Consider the following 19891-nt stretch of genomic DNA (forward strand, 5'->3'; position numbering starts at 1 on the left):
GTTTCTCACATTCCTTTGCTTAACCCACATGAAAGATATTTGCCATTCTTGATGCTCATTTATTCCCCCTACATAGTTTTTTAATAATAAAACAGATATAAAGATTTTACAACAATTGTTTTATGTTGGCAGCTACTGAACAAAACAAGCACACAAAAGAACTTGACAAAAAAACAAGCAAAATTAAACAATCTAATGTCAGCTGTCACTCCAGAACACAAATTTTATCTCAGTGTGAACTTAAAAACACTTAGCATTAAGACTTTACATCAGAGAGCAAAGCTACTTTTACAGAGATCCTTTAGCAAAAGGCTGCAGATTAAGACAATAGAGTACAGACTTCAGTGGTCTAATTTCCAACCAAGGCAGGTCCCAAAAGCAATGGTTCTGGAACATCACCCCTGGCCTGACAAGCCAGTGGTGATAGGAGGATCCTTCACCCTCCAGAGCCCACTGGAAGAGGGGGAGAGCATACAGAAAGCACTGACCCACACAGCTCTGATTTCAAAATTATAGCTTAAGAAATGGCAATAATACTGGCTTACATGTTCAGGCACAATTATGAAACTTTCACATTTCAGAATGACTTTGTATACTCTTGTTAATTCTTCTCTTGAAGTTCAGAAGATAATTAAATTAGGACGTTTCACAGATGGTATCTTAAGCTTTACCTGGGAAATACCAGCTCTGCCCTTCCTATTTCCCAGGGCTGCGTGTTACATAATTGCAGTTATTTTAACTACATTACTCCCTCATGTCACATGGCAAGCAACTACAAACTGCCTATTACAATACATGGATTACTCACATTCTGCAACAAAGTTTTAAACTTTAGGTGGGTGTCACCTGTTGTTATGGATTTTGCTGAGAGAAGTTTCTGTCACCTTTACTATCCTTTATGGCTTGTCTCAGTCACCCAGCCTAGTTTTGGAAAGGTTCATCTCACAAGTTTGCCACATCCTGCTTAGCATTAGGTGGCCTTTCCCTTTTTGATAATATTGCTTGTAAACACTGCCCCTTTTAGGTGGCAGTGGACATCCTAAAAACAGATGAGAGGCTTAGAAACTATATTAGAATGTCTACTTATACAATTCCACATTGGAACTATTCAATAAGAGATCTAATACTTATCTCATGTAGTCACCCTTACTGAATTTTTTACATAGTATACCTCCCTATATAATCTTTTGCTTTTTAAACTAGCATCAAATCTGTCACTCACCTGTGTGAATAAAGTACTCTAAGTAGAAGAACTAGTGAAAAAAAGTTTAATTGCAATCACACTTTAGATGGTTTTCTGCCTTTCTAATGGATTTCCCATTCTGCTGCTGTGTAAAATAAAGACCAATTCGTATTTTCTTCCACAGCTGCCTATAAATTGTTAATAGAGCAGATATTGCAGACTTCACAGCAAAGCTGAACACTAACAATAGGCAAAGAAAAGTCCCTTCTTATGGAAACTATTTCAGGAGTACAGCCTTGTTTTGTACCCAATTCCTAACCAGAATGATATGGGCATTCCGCCGGATTACATACACTGATCCAATCGCCAGTCGCTGAATGAGGAAGGCCCACTGTACAATCCCACAGAATCACTGCCAATGGGGCTGGTCCTCTAACAGTTGCAGGGTAAGTCACAGCAGCTCGCCAACCCAAATGAAAGCTTAAGCTTTTGAGAAAGAAAAAAAAAAAAAATAACATTCCTCAGCCAACTCAGACTTCAAAGGCTGAATAGGCCTTTGCAAAGGAAATATTAAGACATACAAACTGGAATGCCACAGGCAGAGAGAAAAGTGGGAGTAACAGCTCTGTCATAGATCCCTTCAAGCTGATAGTGAAATGCAGGGAGTACACAAGATCATCAGGTAGGGAGGACACGAGATCATCATGTCCAATCCTGCCTACTTATAGACAATCATGTACTAGATCTGTAGTCAGGAACCTTACACATTCCTCCTCAACAAATCACCAGTCTATCTACAACAAACCACAAGGGACACTCTATAAGATGAGAACTGAAGCCACAAAAATTGCATGTGCTACAGCAAGGCAGGAAAAGATCTGACAATACCAGTATCTCAAATGCATCACCTAAGGTTGCAGAGACGTAGGTGAGAGTGATTCTGGGGACTAATCTCCTACATCACATAGAAAGACTTATCAAGTCTAAATAGTCCCTGCAATCATAGCCTGGAAGGATGTTTCTTTATAAGTCTGAGCTCAGCTATTTGTTTAATTCAAGTATAAAACTCCAGGCAGATCCCTGAAAAGGTTCTGAGTTTCATTTAGGAAGTGAGCAGTATGGGCATCAGTGTATCTTCCTCAGTTTTCTCTCCCCATAGTTCCAATGTTTCAGAGAAAAGCAAAAACATATGCAGGAGAGAAGTTCCTAGGATTTTAACTTGTGCTCCTCTGCCTTTACCAAAAACTCTTTACTTGAGCATTTAAATGTCAGCCATCCTTCAGCCAACTAGTGTCACCTGCCTACTGCTCTGCTGCAGTGAGTGTCTCCTGCACTCAGCTTAGGACAGAAGTTCTTCTCATTGTTTCCCTAGTTCGTGACTTGCACTTGGCTCCTTTAAGTTTCATTCCAACTCAGTGACATCAGCTCACGGTCACCTAGTCCTGCCTACATGGTGAGTCCTGTGGCACAACTTTCACTTAGATGGTTCTTAATGCAACTTCCCTTCCATTAGATTAGCCTTATCAAAAGCCTTTGGCAAAGTATTGATTTGGCCCAAAGTAATTGGGCCATATGATCTCAGGTTAATATCCTCCTTACCCAAAGAACCTGGACTCTTCCTTTTTCCTCCTCACTTATTAAGCAATAAGAAAACTTTCCGCAGCATTTCAGTTTTTCTTTAAAGATCAGATCAATTAAGCTTTGGATCACTTTAAACAGACTCTCACAAAACAAGAACCAGGCCTAGACAGCAGTAACACATTCTAGTACTTTCAGCCATGCTGCACAGTCATGCTAACTCATACTGCTCCCTGCTCACTCATCTACAAGCCAACATCTTCATAATATGCTGAGCTTTCACCCATTCTGTTTGTTTTTCCTCTATGGTAGAGACAGTTCTGATAAGGGTATGTAAGAACTATTTACAGCTGTGGTGTTTCTAAAGTGTATACATACACATTTTTAGTAACCAAGCAAACCAGAATATAAAATTCTGTACTAAAGTAGAGGAGTAAGGCCTGTTACATACACTACAAAGGTAACACAGGGTGGGCTTTTTAAGCTGCTTAGGAAGCACATTATTTTTAATATCCAATCTTAAAAAGGGAGAGGGAGTACCAGTGTTAACTAAATACTTTGAATGGAAGGGAGCAAAGACATCTAATGTCCCAGACTGTTTCCCTGCTTTAGCAGCAAGCTGAGTCACCGAGTTGGCTCCATTGTATCATCTATCCTGATTAACAGTTAAGAGTCAACGCATATGAGTTAACTGCGTATCAGAATCTCATACATCCAATTAATTATGATACCTTGGCTACCAAGGACTTAGTTTGTGTTTACACATCTCTTAGTATAACAATTATGTAAATTGCTGATAAATAGTCACAGTGGGGGTCACTCCGTGGAAGCTAAAGAGAAATGCAGAGCTAGACTTCAGCTTCCAGAGAAGACTCCTTAAAACAAAGGAGAACAGGACTTGTTACGTAGGTAGCATCTTGCTGATCTAGCCAATAACAATGGGAAAAAAGCAGAGAAGCCTTTTTAACTCCCAAGACATCTCAAAACCAAACAATCAATGGCAATGTACCTGTGGCCATTCAACACTAGAGAAAAATAAATACAGAAAAATTAGAACATAATTTCCACCAGCGGTAGACAAAGACAGGTAGATGTTGCTATGTTTTGTAACATGAAAATACATGAGAAAAAAGTTTCATAGGAAAAGGAGATGGAAAAAAATTTATATAATTACCTTAAGAACACATTATTCAACCTAAGACAGAAGAGATAAGCAAGTAAAGTGAAAAATATTCATAATTATCAAAGGAAGAGGTATTTTTCCACAGGCACATATATAGCATATACTCAGCTACTGTCATTGTAGTTGCCATAGCAAAACAACATTGCAAAGTCACTGCCATTTCATAGAATTTTTATTGTACCAGCTGTAACCTTGCTGGGTTCAGAATACTAGTAAGAAGTAACACCGATAACACTCATGCAGAGTTGCAACATAATATTTCTTCACACTTTAATGTAGCAATTTACAATAGCTGAACTGCTCCCACACCATTCTCTCATGCTGATGTGAGCTAATTTGCTTTACCATTGTCTCCCACTGCCTTGCACTTGCTTAACCTACCCACTCTCTGGGTCCTGGGCCGATATCCCAGGCACCAAAATAATGCATTTCTTTCTGCTCTGATTTTGCTTGCATTGCAGTAGGCAGGCATAAATTTTAAAGGCAGCTGACCTAGAATTGACACCCTCCCCTTCCTCCCCCCTCTTTTTAAGCTACCATGCAGCATAGTGGACATGCTGCTGAGTATTGTAAGCATCAGCAACTGCACCCTCCCTAGGAGCCTCTTCCAAGAGAGAGCGGGAACCAGCTGTGCTAGCATCTTTTGCAGTGACCCACACACCAGAGTCATGAACTTTGGGAAGCGTGACACAGGCAGCAGCCACACAGTGAGAGGTGATAGCAGAACTTCAGGGTGACAAAAACCACTGTAAAGGGAATCTGTTCTACGCATTTTTAAACTGAAGTTCTAGAACACTCCTCCTACCCACGGAAGCATTCTGACAGTATCATTAAAAAAGCTGCTGCTTCGAAGTCCAGTCTTGGCACACATGCTTTTTGGAGCGCTCCAGGAAGCAACTGCACTGCCACATCCTAAATCTTTCAGTCTCGAGATGGTGATTTGTACAGCTGGAGCTGGAAGTTTCAAATCACTGAGGGATACGCAATGAGATATGCAGGACTTAGGTTTTGGGGGTTTTTTGTTGTTGTTGTTGTTGTTTAAATTAACATTCTTCAGCATGATGAAAGGTCTGGTTAATCACTATGAAAGCCATTCATGAGTATTAGTATTAGGCAACCCACAAAGGTACATTATATCATTATTTGGAGACTCAGGCCTCTCAGTTAGAACAACTAAACAGAGCAGAAAAACCATGTAAATATTTCTAACTCCTCCTGACACTACAGCTTTTTCTCCTGCATCACAAAGAAAATCTCCACTTAAAAAAAAAATAAGTAATTAGTTTACACTTGACCAAAGTTACTGTGGAGGTGAACTACAGTTTCAGACATTGAGAAGAGGTGGAAAAGCCAGATATTCCCCAGTAAGTGTTTGTTGTACTCTGTACTCAATGGAGGAATCCCAAAGGGATGGCAAATGGACAGCAAAGAGACATCCGAAGCTTAGGAACAGCTGAAGGAAAAGCCACTTGTGAAGTCATTTGTAGTCAAAGCCACTTGCATTGTGCTTATACTTTGAATCCAGAGATAAATACATGGAAATTAGTAAATTATAAAACCCCATTTGATTCTATTTGAAATTTGAGTAAGCTTTTGAGTACCACTCAAGCCATCTTGCATATTGCTTACACTACTTGTTTGAAGGTTCTACAGTACCATTTCCTTTTGAGATGACTCACCTACTGGAGACTGATCCAGTTTGACAGAGGTTGGGCACACAGGATGAACGCAAGAATGGGAGCACCTTTGCTTTGACACAGTACTAGCAGCAGTTCCAAAATTACTCTTTTCCACTTGTATGCAGATACCCTTTTAAGGACTATAGAAGTGCTGGACTTTCAAAGAGTTCTTGCAACAGTCTGGGGGTCAGAACTCAACAAACAGTATGAAAACAAATATTCATAGCTGCCTATAAGCATTAGAGCGAGGAAACATCTGGACATGGTGACCCAGAGCAGACAAAGGCCTACGGAGACTAATGAAAAAGGTTCCCTGGGCAGAGCAATGCTGCATGGACAATGTTCAACCTAATCTCAACAGCTTACATGAAAACAAAACTATCCATCATCACCTAAAAACATTAACTGTCTTGATTAACAAAACTGCTTTTCAAGATTTTTTTAAACCAGATCTTATTATAAAAATCCAACATTAAAAATATATCAGTTTTTCATTCAAATTCCAAGAAATCAACATGCAGGAGTCTGCATAACAAAATGCAAAGCAGAGGTTGATATTATGGGCAAAGACACATTAATTACAAGAAACAGTTGTGAAGGTTTACTTTTGCTCCAGATTTAGTTAGCTAGACTTTAATTCCTTTGCTAATAGGAATTTTTAAAAGTCTCCATTATTTTGCATTTTCTGGAAGCTCAAGAATAGCATATAAAGCAGTATTATGCAGGCTGTGAGTTTGTGACAGTAGAGCATTTTTAAATCAGCTTAAAACACGAAGTGGTAACTTCAAAGAGTAGCAGAATGAAACAACACGTTCATGCACAGCTCTAATCATATGTGTGTTTTCAGGATTTTCCGTCTTCTATCAGTATTTTCCACTACTACAGAAGGATGCAGTTTTTACCATCTTTCCAAGCATTCAGAGACCACCCAAGACCACAAGACATCTCTGCAGTTTTAAAATAGAACAGTTCATCCAGACAGCATGTAGGGACAAACCAGCTATGTCTGTCCAAGACAATTGCATTTTCTTTTTCTTTTTTTCGATCCTGAAAGATTGCCAAATACAAATAGCTAAGAAAAAAAAATCGCAACAACAAAGTGCATTAGGCAATGGACATGCAACATCAGAATAACACAGGAGACAATAATACTTCCAGCGCAGAAGCTTGGCAAGCAGCAGAGTACTCAGCCCAGTACTAATGTTCCTGTAAAACACCAGTATACTAGAAACAGACAAGTGTCTAATAGTCTACTGAGCATACAACAGCAGTAAAACAGAAGAAAACTGGACTGCCTCTAAGACAAAAGAAAATTAGACTCATATATAGTTATGCCTTTAACTTATCAAAACAGTCTTAGGCAGTATTTTTGATATATAGGTTTCAGTGCTTTGCAGAAGAGGTCAGTGTGTTTGTATGGAGCACTCAGTCCCCAGAGAAAAAGGGGCATGTTTTCTACCAGTTAACACAGTTGTGAGCAAAACCAAAGTGCTGGGTGCCACTTCAATATTCAGTTACCACGCAAAACTAGAAGGCCACACACCCCTTTCTGAACCTCAAGCAACACCGGAGCCCTCATCACAAAATGCTTCGCAAGTATCGTGACTTGCCTCCACTCTTTTCCTTCTACCTCACTTCAGGATGACTTTATTGCTCACACTTGAATCAAAGAGTTTGCTTTCACCCACATTCCTTGTCTTACGTATACATTATACAGCTGCAGGTTCATCCAGCCGACCATATCCAAAAAGTGTGGTGCTTTCCCACTCACTGGAATGGAAGATTGAATCTCTTCCCACTGCAGTCATCTCAGAGAATGAGCCAGAGTTATATAATTTCACCATTTTTAAAAGCGACTCCCTTGCTTATCACAAAAGTCTGTACAGATTCAATCAAGTTTTGTCTGATGCTTCAGCACCCTGCATGAAAGCAACTAATGAAAAGCCACACTTCCCAAGGACCTCTACAGGATATAAGCAAGAACATCGGATTGCACTATTGCCACACCCCAAGAGGCAATTTTCCATCCCATACTTTTAACTTTAATTCAAGTGGGGTATATAAGCTTTTCAGTTTAAAAATAAAGTAGCAATCTCATTTCAAAAGACTGGGAAAAACTCCAGAGCAAACCAGAACTCAGTATGGTCCAGTCCACATTCAGGAACCTTTTTCCACAACTTTCTGATAAGCTTCCGTAATTGATCAAGTGGATCAGTTCAGTTTATGAAAAGCAGTCTCAGGATAATCTGAAATTCAGTTGGGGAATATTTCACCCCACAAGATTTCAAGCAGTTACTAAAGGACTAGCTGAAGAGAGCTCCAACAGCACCTGTGTTTTGCATTCCCTCCTCCTGACCTTCTTTCTTCTACAAAATCTAAGAGTTATGTTCATCCTTAGAAGTTAAAATAAGTGAACTTCCTGAACATCAGAGCTAGGCATGAAGCTATTTACAGCCTTGCCTTACAATTTTATCCCTTTTTTGTGTAAAAAGAAACTCAAGCAAGCTCCTTAACAACCTGACTTGGCACAGAACAAAAGGTGCTACAGAAACAATGTTGTTGGCACAAGAGTAATAATGCAAGAGACCAAAGGAATTAATAACTATAACAAGGTTTTTGAATAGTGCATCTCACAAGTAGTTTTATGAAAGGTTTCATTTCAAAGTTGACATTGAACACTTGAGTTTACTCCATCGGCCTCTTGGCTTTTGTAGACAGTATGTTCTACAATTCTCATTCACAAGAGACTAGGGTGGACAGAGCACCTCCAAAGTTCATTACAATGATTTCACTAAGTTTGTCAGATCCTGTACAGAATGTACAGGTAAAGATTAAAACGTGAATCTTTCATATCAGCACTAAGCAAACAAGCCACAGAACTCCAACTACAAAAGTGATAAAGAATGTATTTAATCCTGATTTTTTTTAACTGTACATCTAAACAAACACAAAAGGGATTCTAGTGGATGTTATAAACACAAATACTGTAAAACATACTATTCATTTGCAATATACCTGAATCTAAGTCATTTTCACATGTACAGAAGGAAACATTGCCAACTGCCTCTGAACAGACTACAGTCATTTCCATGCTGCCCATCCCCATTTAATCATGGCACATGGTAAACAAATACTGCAGTATTTACTTAGCAGAGTAAGTGAGTATATCTGACCAATAACCCTGATAATCTTGGTGCTTCAGCCAGTATCTTTTCATGAAAAACAATACAAAAAAATTTGCCAGAATGAAACAGTTGAAAATACTAGCTGTGAAATCTTTAAAAAAACCCCAAACTGATACATTTGATAAATACCGCATTTCAAAACTTAACTAAAGAGAAAGAATTCCTATGCCCCAATGCCCACTAAAAAAGAAAAAAAAAAATCTTTTCTCCTCCACCAGTGACAAAATGTCTAAATGAAGAATTTTATCCTTCCCAGTCACCTGACACTCTGCTCAGGTACATATCAAAAAATTCAGCTTCAACTACTGGAAGCAATTTCCAGGCACATCAATTTCTAACAGATCAGGCAAAACCAAACTTAAAAAAAAAAATCTACTTGCCACCTCAACTAACTTTCCTGAAAGAAAGAACACAGTGAACCATTCCCATACTCTAAAAGCTTACAGAGAACTACTGAATCAGGTTTTTGTGACTTTGCTTTAAGTCATTTCAGGACTGATGATACAATGCAAATTATTTCCAAATCAACAAACTGATCTTTGTGAGTCAGACTGCAGCAAGAGTCGCTCTCTTCTTTTGTTAGAAAACAAAGAATAAAAGGAATAGAGTAAGCTATATTTTTATCTCAGGCATAGTAATAAACCCTGAAAGCCATCACTGGGATAGGAGCATTCTCTTGAATTCCAGTCCATGAGATGCCTCTTGAAACTTAGCATCTTTTTGCACTCTACATGCTATTTCTTCGCACAAGGTTTTGCAGTGCACCATACAAAGTCACACTCACATTCACACACAGTCAGTGAGGCACTGCTTTAAAGACTTTGAATAGAGGCTCCAGGCATCAGGTCCAATGTGCAAGGCACCGTATCAATATAAAAGATAATCCAAACTACAAAGAATTCACAATACAGTTAAATGCAGGCAGGCAGCAGGTAGGATTTCATAAAGCTGCTACAAGCAGCTTCTCTTGAGCATAGCCTGCTCAAGCAGAGCAAGTCTGGCTGTTTACAGGGTAAGTTTGCAATTTTAAGAGCACTTTTAATAGCAGCAATGTAATTTTAATCAACCTCTCTCCCCACTACTCATACCTGCTCCTATGTCACCCTTGACTCCTGCTGGAACAACCATTTTTCTGGCTGCATAATAAAACAAATTGGGAAACAAACACAGGGTGAGAGAGGCAGCCTCACAGAAATGCTAAGGTATTTTTTAACTTAGATCAGTTCCTCAGTGCTTTTCAGCAGCAGCCTTCACCAAGACTTATGCCAACACAAAAGTGACACAAAAAGCATGTGGAATAAACAAATGCCAGTGAAACTAAAACATCAGCCTAAGCTGGTATCACAGGAGATAAGAGTCGATGTTCATTGCTTTTACTGTGACAAGTAATACAGCCCTGACAGTTAAAAGGGGCAATCTGAATACAATTGCTCCTAGCAAATAAGATGATTCATAGAGTTTACTGACATCTATATGTGTCTTCCTTGTGATACCTGTGCCTCTCCACAGGTGAAACTCAGAGTTTGCTTTGAGCTGGATAGCCTTTACAAGTAGTTTTTAAGAGACTAGATTTGTGTGCTACCTCAGGATTTTGAAGTTAAGTGCTACTGAAATCCAGTTCCTCAGACTCTCATCCAGATCCAAGAGAACAACAAGACACTTAAATCTGTGCTGCTGTAAGCTGAGTATTCTTCTCATATCACTGAATTCATGAACTACTTGAAGGTCTTTTCTAGTCAACATCTTCAGTGATAAATTGCTGTGTGTAACCATCATAAGCAGATAGAGCAAAAATAGCAAAATACACGCAGAAGAAAAAAGATATACATTGACAGACACGTTGAAAGCATTTTACTATATGAATTCAGTAAAAATAGACAAAAAATAAAAGAACCCTATTCAGTATTTCCATGTCAATTCTCAGCATTAAACACTGAAAACAAAGATAAGTAAAGAAAAGAGACACTTGAGTTGTTCTGGTAAACTTTAGTGTAAATGTACGTATTTAATTTCTGCTGAAATAATTTTTTACTTTTTGGATTTCAACTAAGTAGCATACGTATTGAAAAAAGTTAACTGCTACATCACTTGTGACTTCACAAAACTTTTAGCAAATTGAACATGTAACAACAGCCTACAGAAACTAAAACTATTGCATGGCCCTTTAGCTTTCATGTTCTTGCCTTTTAAAGGAACCTTTTAAAAGGAACTGTTTAAAAAAAGTACAATCAGGCTTACAAAATTAACTATTTGTTTTGTTAATGCTTTGTCTTCTTTCTAATAATCTAACATTTTATGGAGTAAAAAGTTTAGTTTTCACCATTTAGGCTGCATTTGCCCTCTAGATGCAGCATTGAGCCTGGGTACTGGACAGAGTCCGTCCCTGAGAAAGCACGTGGGACTTGCTCCCTAGGAGAGTACGACAATGCAGAGTAACTATCCAACTTTTAAATAACATGTAAAGCAATATTAAACGTGCAGAAAGATCCTAAAATAAAACCTAAGACAACCCTGAAGCTTTTGTGGTATGCTTTAAGTCTATTTTATGGAAACAATTATTCTTAAAGTTGGAATAGCCTCTGTTCTAGTTTCCTGGTGCTTAGCTACCGTCCCTTTCCACATCGAGGCAGAAGTACAGACCAGCTTCCTTCTAAATACTTGGACAGGCCTACCAAAACTGTGTTTGGAGCATCCATAAATTGCAGCTGAGAAAAACATAATCAAATCTGCCAGTTCTTGAACTTGATATGTACTTGGGCAATGAGAAACTGATAAAAATACTGCACCTGTGTGTCCTACCTGCTGTGGCTTCAGGAAAGAAAACCAGAATAGTGAAGATCTGCAGTGAGGGACAGAACAGTGAGAGAAATGAGTATTTCTTCCTTTCCAGCTGCCCAAGCTTTGAGAAGTAAGTTTCAGACATCCATTAGCCTGAAGTGAATATGAGTGTTGAGCTATAATATTTTTATAAGGTATGCTGTGCCACTGAAGATGACAACACCCCACCTATTTATACTTTCCTATGTACTATAGCTCTGCCTATCAACTTTGATCCACTTCACAGTGAAGCAGCTTCGCATAACCCACAGTTGGGAGCTAAACTATCTCATTTCAGCTGAGGCAGACCAGGGAGCTCACACCAGCCTTCATTAGGAGAATTACTGGGCAGCAACTTCTCACAGCCATGCTGAGGCAGTCATCAGGCAGGGAAAGATGCCACATGAAGTCTGCCAAGTTAGATTCAGAATACGACAAAGACAATTTCACAAGCAGCTGATGAAGAACCAGGAAGAGATCCTGGCTCCCTTCCACCTCCTGCCCTTGAACACGGCACAAAGGTGACTTCCCTCACTTTCCCACTTTCCTCATCCCACACACACCTCCCGTGCCCATCTCATGCACTGCTTGTCCCTCTGCCTTGCTCCACATTTCCCCACACCTCCAGAAATCTGTGTGTTAAGCACCCAGACAGGGGCAGGCCAGAGAAAGAGATAAGCATTAAACCAGATGCATTGAGTAGAAGCAGCTTCAAGAGAAAGAGCAGGAGTCCAAGGTAGGGAAAAATAAAAAACAGTTTTCCAGTTTATTGCAGCAGAGGGAAACAAAGCCAGGAAGGGCACAGCATGGCAAGGAGAGCATTTGCAGCAGAAGCCATCAAGTTAAGTCAGGATATAGAAACGTACCTGATTAATTCTTTTACTGGTATGCAATTAGTTCACAGGTATTTCATGGTATTTGGTGAGCTTCATAATTAGTTAAATCCTATTTGGCATGTATTACTTGACTAACACTGTGGCATCTTTCCCAACACATTCCATGAATATTGCTTCCTGTACCATAACCTGTCTCGCTCTACCAATAAATAAATACTATTTAATAGAAAGATATACGCATTATAATGAAACACTTACTTGCATTATTCCCCACATTTGCAACAGAAGTGCTGCCTAGGAAGACTTTCACAGGATCAAGGAATGGTCTGGATTGGAAGAGACCTTGAAGACCATCTAGTTTCAACCGCCCTGGCATAGGCAGGGACACCTTTCACAATACCAGCTTGTTCAGAGCTCCATCCAACCTGGCCTAGAACACCTTGAGAGATGGGGCATCCACAACTTCTCTGGGCAACCTGTGCCAGTGACTCACATTAAGCCTACGCTTATCTAGGTTTTCAAATCCTAGGTCTTTGTACACTTTCTTCAAGCAAACACGTAAGTACAAGTGCACCCATTCCTTAGTGAAGCATTTTCAGGGTATGTCCACACTGCTTAATATACCATGTCAATATACCACCACTCTACTTCTACCTGAGGTAGCTCCAAGGCAGCCTGAATTCGTCCTGGGACGCACCCAAAGTGTTGAGAAGCAGAATAAATCAGGCAGTACGCTGCTCCCAGGCTGCTCCCAACAACTAGAAAAACTTGTTCAAACTTCTCCCACATGGCAATGTGCAATATAGACCTACACATGGATCTGGGAAGAAGTGAATTAGAATGAAGTAAGGAAGAGAGTATCCATACATGGCTGTAAGTTTTCTGGTTTGTCTGAACAGCTTCAATTAACATATCTTGCTTTCCTATAAAAGCAAAGAAATCAGGAAGAGCTGGTCTGCAGCTTCACTATGCCTTTTCAAGCATCACACAATTCTATCTTGGTTGCAGCAATGCCCAAAACCCAACCAAAGTTTCAACTCACTTAAAACATATTTACAAATTCAGTATCAACATACTTACAATTCTCAAACAACCTACATGACACCTACAGTTGCAAAGGACAAGTCTAAGAGACTGTTCCAATGTAGCCTCATCAGCTACACAAGCTGGCATTTACCTGCTTCCTCAGCTCATGGCCTCGCTGGCAATACAGCCAGCCCTCAAGAATGGACCTGCCACACGTGGCAGCAGAGGTGACCTGTCTCTAAAGAGGAGGAAGACAGCAAGCCAGACAGCCACCCTTACGACTTGCCAGAAAACCCCTGGCTAGACATTGCCCCTCCAGCCCTACATTTTAATATCACCATGGGCCACACCTCTCCCCTGGCTGTCTCCAGCCTTCGCCCTTGGGGAGAAAGAAGCCTTCATTTCCTGATGCCTGGGACCACTCTTCTCTCTGAGAGCAAAGGGTGGGGGAGGAAAAAGGCATTTTTCAACAATAAAGTCCGTGATGAAGTGAAGCCATGCACATGCCATGGTGCGACTTGTTCCTCACGACAGGAAGATAAGCTCAGTGCGTGTGAGGCATAGCCAGAGGGCCTTGAGAGATAGGAACCATGAGGTGTGGAGCACAACCAGAGGGTTTGGGGGAAAAGTACCGCCGGAGTGCCAGATACAGTCAGGGGGTTTAGGGAAACAGACACCGTGGGGCGTACGGCACAGACAGAAAGCTTGGAGGCCAGGCACTTGTAGGGTGTGAGGTACACTCAGGGGAGTTGGGGGGACACGCACCACAGGGCACTGCCTCAGGGTCTGGAGGTAAGGCACAGGAGTGCGCAGACGGGAACAGGGACTAGGGATGCAGGTGCAGCCAGAAGACGAAGGTGGGGAGGGAAGAAGCTCAGCGCGGCACAGCCGAGGATCTGCAAGGGGGGCAAGAGGAAAGCGGGCGCAATCACGGAGTTTGAAAGGAAGGTGGGAAGGAGGCACCCCGAGCCCCATCCCCATCCCACCCCGTCCGGCCCTTCCCAAGAGCGCCCCGCCGCCCTGTGGCGTCCCGCGCTCCCGCTTCCCGCTCCCGCTTCCCGCTCCCACCGGGTGCACTCACGCGGCAGCCGCGCGACCGCACCTATCTCCGCACCGCCAGGCGCCAACTGCGCGGCACCTCCGCGCGGGCCACGGGAAGGCGCGGACCGGGGCGGGACGGACCGCCCCGCCCCGCAGTCCGGACTGCCCCCCGTTCTGCCCGCCCCGCTCCCGCCCCGCCCCGCTCCCGCCCCGGGCTGCTCTCCTGGCTGTCCCGCACCGCCGCCGCCCAGCTCGCACAGCGACCGCGCGGGGAGTACGCTCCGGAGGCACCAAGTCGCCGGCCCCGGCCCTGCCGTCCTCCTGAAAGGGTCAGACGGGGCTCGGGCCCGCCGAGACACCACACGTAGCAGTCTGTGGCTGGAGGCCCGTGTCGCTCCTGCTCCGTGGGATGCCACTGCCCCCGGGGCCTGGAACGTCCTCTCCTGCCGCCGGGTGTCAGGGCTAAGAGTTACAGACCTTCGTGAGCAAGTCCAGAGAAGGCCTCGAGGATGGAACACCCCTCTATCAAAAAAGGCTGAGAAAGTTGTGGCTAAGCCTGGAGAAGAGAAGGCTTCGAGGAGACCCTATAGTGCATTCCAGTGCCTAAAGGGGGCTACAGGAAAGATGGAGAGGGGCTTTTAGCAAGGACATGTAGTGATACGACAAGGGGGAATGGCTTTAAACTGGAAGACAGAAGGTTTAGATTAGCTATCAGGAAGAAATTCTCCGCTGTGAGGCACTGGCGCAAGTTGCCCAGAGAAGTTGTGGATGTCCCATCTCTGGAAGTGTTCAAGGCCAGGTTGGATGGAGCGTTGAGCAACCTGGTTTAGTGGAAGGTGTCCCTGTCCACGGCAGGGTGATTGAAACTAGGTGGTCTTCGAGGTCCCTTCCAGCCTAAACCATTCTGTGATCCTATGACTAGGGAAAAGACAACTGTTTTTTTACATGTTACAATACCCACTGCTGTAGTGTTCAGGGGTTCCTCCAGATGACCCTAGATTTTGATCTCACTCGTGCTTTCTGCCAACATGCAGGAGTACAAATTGCAATGTGGCTTCTTGACACTGCTCCAGGATTGGTGGCAACTAAATGTCACTCTAGGCAACACCAGGAAAATTTAATAATTCCTTGTTTAAAAAACAAAGCACAACTGGTCAGCTTTGGCTCAATGCTTTAAGGCACACTTCCACCCCAAAAAGACAGCAGTACTCCTCTCTTAGAAGATGTTTAGAATGAAAGTAACAGTCTCCAGTGACTCCCATCTAGAGAAGTATGGGGCACAAAGAAAGGTGATGGGGAATTCCTAGTGTATAAACAGGTGCTCCATTTAGTCCACAGAAGGCTAGAAATTACAGCTTTTTGAGATGGCTAGCATGGAGAGGATAGCTCAAGTCAAAAGAATTGGCAAAAACAAGCAGTAGGGAGAGGATATGAAGGCAAATTGAAGAAAAGAGGCAAACTCGATGATGTACAGAGACACAAGATGAAAGAACTGTGAACTGAACACATGGTCCATGTGGAGGGGCAGAAGGGGTCTCTGAACTGGAGGACAGCAAGAAGTTCAGATCTGAAGTTTGAGATTACAAGAGGCATAACCAGCATAGAAAGCTTGTTATAAGTGTGGAAACATTATGAGAGGCTGACAGACAGATGGTGGGATGTAGAAACATAGTGTGTAACAGGGAATCTGTAGAACCTCCATATATCACTTGATTAGGGTGGGGATTAGGAAGAGGACCTTGTCCTTTTGGATTTGTTTCATGCTTCTATTGGAATTGCTAGGATTATGACAGGTGAAGAAATCCTGGGGGTTTTGAAAGAGCATCTTAATGAGATCACTGGGTTTGGCCAAAAGGGATATGTCAAAATATGATAAACCATTGAGCAATACTGTATGTCTCACGTAGGAGGGGAAAATCACCAAAAAAAAAAAAAAAAAAAAAAATCAAACCAGCCCCATCTCCCTTCAGCTTTTGGAAGAGAACATTTTCTTTTAATTCTTAGTTCAAAGCCATTTTTTTCCAAAACATTAGCCAAGAAAAATTACACAGACCTTAGGAACCAGCACATCCCTGCTCAGGCAGAGTCCTTGTGAGCCTTAAGAGTAATAAGTCATCCACAGGGATGTGGCTATGTGGCTCAGCCAGCAACTAATATTCCTCATGTGTTGCAAAATCTATTTTGCCATGCCTGATAGGGCTGCCTTGCTGAGACAAAATGGGACACTGGGGTGCATAACAATAAAAAGTAAGTAGGTTACCTGTACACTTCAAAATACAAGACTGTTGTCATTAATGGACAAAAAAAAAAAGAAAAAATAACCAAATAAAACAATAATAATGAGATGCAAGCTAACAGCTCTAACACATTTGATGCCAACAGCATTTGCATCAACAGATTTTCTCTCTTTGGAGTCTGTAAAGAGGGTAAGAGTCCTTGCTTTCCATGCACTTCAGGAGCAAAGGTAATTTGAATCATCAAGCAAGTCTGTGAAGGTTGGGAGAGAACAGAAATAATGGTTGACCAGTTCAGGGCAGGTAAATGATTAATATGCATCAGGGGAAGGGCAGCGTGAAGGAGACAGCTGTGCCCTGCACACAAAGAAAACAGAGGCACACAGCAAGTCAGAGGCATTTACATTGTAAAAGACAGAGCTAGAAGCAAACAGGTTTTTTCAGTGCTTAGCATGTGAAAACTGCATATGATATTTACTGTGAATTTAAGTTATCTTTAAAGTTCCCTACATTCCCCATCCAATAACAGGGCAAACGATAAAGGAGCATAGACACTGAAGACAGCTCACTGGATTTTACAAGATGGTAAATACTTAACTAGTGGTCTACAAAGCACTGTGCTTGCCATGAATACTGCTAACCAATGCTTTTTCTTTTTTGTGGCCTTATTAGAGTCCAGGTAGCTCATATGCTTTGAGTCTTTTAGAGAGATAAGTACTCTAGGACTGTATTTGAAGCCTTGAACCTCTGACTGGCAGGAGAATCACAGGAGCCACTCCCTAGTCCAGCAAAAGTGTTGGGTTCTTTTGCTGACACAGTACAAGGTAATCATTCCAAGAACACCAACAGATATCTGCACACAAATCTTAAGGAGATGCAAGTGTAACCCAAATCTTGTTTGCAAGCTTTGATTTTCTGGAGAAATCTGGTTTGCCTGTGCACCAGTATTGGTCATGACAACTGCCAAACCTGTCCCAGACAGGTTCTGCTGCAAGTGGCCTGTCTCCCATAGCTGCCATAGCACAGAGGGCTGCTGTGTTTGGCAGCTGGACTGGTGACAAAAGGGATCTCTAGGCCCTTTCTCATTTTCCGGTTGGAGTTACTTTCAGACTTGGCTTACTGCTTATTGCAGGAAAATTTGCTTTTTCTGCCTAGTCCTCTGAGCCAGAACAGAGCCTTTTGTATAGTTGAAGCATTCTGCTCATTTCCCTGCCTGGGTCTGCTCCAGAAAAACATGCATGGGCCCTTGTGTAATGCTGGCAGTGACCTTCCAGAAACAGTTTCCACATGGCAGACGAATTCCTCCTAAGACATGTATCATCAATTTTGTTGTGGGAGAAGGTGAGATGACTCAGTCCTGTTCATCTCTCTACAGATGAGCTGAGTTTTGCAAAGAGGTTTCGCCCTCCCTCTATGGACATACCCTAGAGGTAGCTGTACAGAAGTGAGTAGTCACTGCTGGTTTTGCATGGCTTCTGGACACCACAAGCCCACCACAAACTACTGCAGTATTGTCAAGTCAGCCTGTTTCAATAGCTACACGTTTACCTGCATGTTGAGTTCCAGTTTTGCCATTTGAACAATAGTGAAATTGATAAACTCTTGGAAATATGACAAAGCTTTTCAGATAGGGAACTTTCCATATAAACTCATCTATCTTGATTAACAGTATTAAAACCATTAGGTCCATAAAACAATTGTTTTACTGTTATGCATCTGAGACTGGTTCTAGACAGGAGTAAAGGAAGAAGCTATCCCAAAAGTAGAGTGAAAAATGTCTGTTGCAAAAGTAGAAGTAATAATCTGAAGTGTATGAAAAATGTCATTAAAGGGGATGTTTAACAGAGTGTCATGGTGTCATTTATATATATGATATACATATGTGATAAATATATACTTTCTATTATGTATGTATATATTTTAAAGTTTCTGTATAATGCATATAGTACATAGATATGCAGAATATACTGCATTTACAAATAAACTTAGAATGCATAGACACACACATGATATAATACGCTTTATTATAAATACAGTGTGGTTCTCAAATGAAAACTGGTAGTGACTCACCTCTTCGGAGCGTATTGTTTGAATGTAGGCTGGTTGCAACTCAGTCTATAACAGGAAGGAGAATTAAATAATGTGCAAATAGTGCATTGCAGTCAGCCAAAGAAGCCTTATGAGAAAACCAAAGCCAGCACACTTGGCCATCTTATTCCCAAAAACCGTAATCTTGCATCACCAGACTTTTCATTTTAGTCTGTCCCGTGTCTGAAAACAATATATGAAAAAAAAGAGCCACACAGTGGCTGCTCTGGAGCCCACATCTTACAGCTTTTCAAAGCTGAGAACTCTAATTCAGATGCTATCTACCAACTGTTTTGTTACACAAAATTTCTAGCTAAATCTTTCATAAGTCAAATTTTAGCTGTATACATTACTGTTAGTGATGGGAGCAAATGTTTTATTCTGTAGGAGTGCAGACAGGCAAAGCTAAAAGAGGTAGCCATCTTTTCAGGATGCTAGAGGGTTGTGAGGTCTGTTTGTTGTACCTGGGCCACAACAGTATGTCATAATCACAGCCTAATCCATGAGCTGGATGCATAAACATGTCTCAAAAAATCAGTTTCTTTTAGAGAACAGTGTTCCATGACTCCAAAAGGATGCTAACATGTGTCATTAAAAAACTAAGTCAATAAAAAAGTGAATGCTAACTTTGCAGAATATCTGCACTGTGCTGGAGAGGCTTTAGTTGGCCAAGGTGGCAGGTGCATGCCATGGTACAATACACCAGAAGGACAGAGAGCTCTAGAAAGATCAATAACAATAAGCTGCTAGTACATACTACACCACCTCTGAATTAGAATAATCAACGAGGATTTTTCCTTGATTTAAAGTCTGTTTCGTTCTTGTAGAAACAGGTGAGTTGATGAGGCAAACAAAGACAATCCATCATAGCCTAGTGCTATGGTGCTAGTAAAGACTTAGCTGTCTGTGTCATTACCACATTCCATGTGCTGCACAACATCTGCAAGGGTAAGAGAGTAAGATCTTAGGTATAGATTTAAGTAGCTACTGATTTGCACTTTGTCTGAACACAAAAGGAACAGACTCTTTATCCAAGCAGCA

General features: G+C 41.6%; 1 protein-coding gene across 4 annotated transcripts in view; it reads right to left on the reverse strand.

Moving 5' to 3' along the window:
* ELOVL7 (ELOVL fatty acid elongase 7) overlaps positions 1–19891 on the reverse strand; it is a 56181-nt gene that overhangs the window by 15353 nt on the left and 20937 nt on the right. The window contains exons 1-2 of one of the 4 annotated variants that reach the window (XM_064643190.1): positions 14569–14638; positions 14253–14383 (exon numbers count right to left, since the gene is read on the reverse strand). The exons of 1 other annotated variant lie outside the window; for it this stretch is intronic. The gene's annotated coding sequence lies outside the window, so the exon portion shown is untranslated. Of the gene's footprint in view, positions 1–14252; positions 14384–14568; positions 14654–19891 lie in introns of those variants that run through there. 2 more of the 4 variants (XM_064643187.1, XM_064643191.1) reach the window with 2 other exon arrangements.

Source organism: Pseudopipra pipra, chromosome Z (genome assembly GCF_036250125.1).
Source record: "Pseudopipra pipra isolate bDixPip1 chromosome Z, bDixPip1.hap1, whole genome shotgun sequence".
NCBI lineage: Eukaryota > Metazoa > Chordata > Aves > Passeriformes > Pipridae > Pseudopipra > Pseudopipra pipra.